Below are 274 nucleotides of genomic sequence, written 5' to 3'. Positions count from 1 at the left end.
AAAAAAAAAAAAAAAAAAAACTTCTTTATAATCTTAACATCCTCGACGTACAAGGTTTAGTTTAGTCTTTATCGCATTGACCAATCTATGTAACAAAAGACTAATGCAGGTCTAACGGAGATCCAGTACGTAGCGTATAGGCCCATATAATCAAAAACCCGTTTTCCACCGACGTGGTTTAGTTGATTAAACCAACTTCACTTTAATAAACTTGATTGACTGGTTGTAAATCACTCAAAACGTACCGTTTTAACTTCCAAACTTTTTTTTTTTT

The sequence above is a fragment of the Camelina sativa genome, chromosome 17, assembly GCF_000633955.1.
Source record: "Camelina sativa cultivar DH55 chromosome 17, Cs, whole genome shotgun sequence".
Taxonomy (NCBI): Eukaryota; Viridiplantae; Streptophyta; class Magnoliopsida; order Brassicales; family Brassicaceae; genus Camelina; species Camelina sativa.
This window is presented reverse-complemented; position numbering follows the sequence as displayed.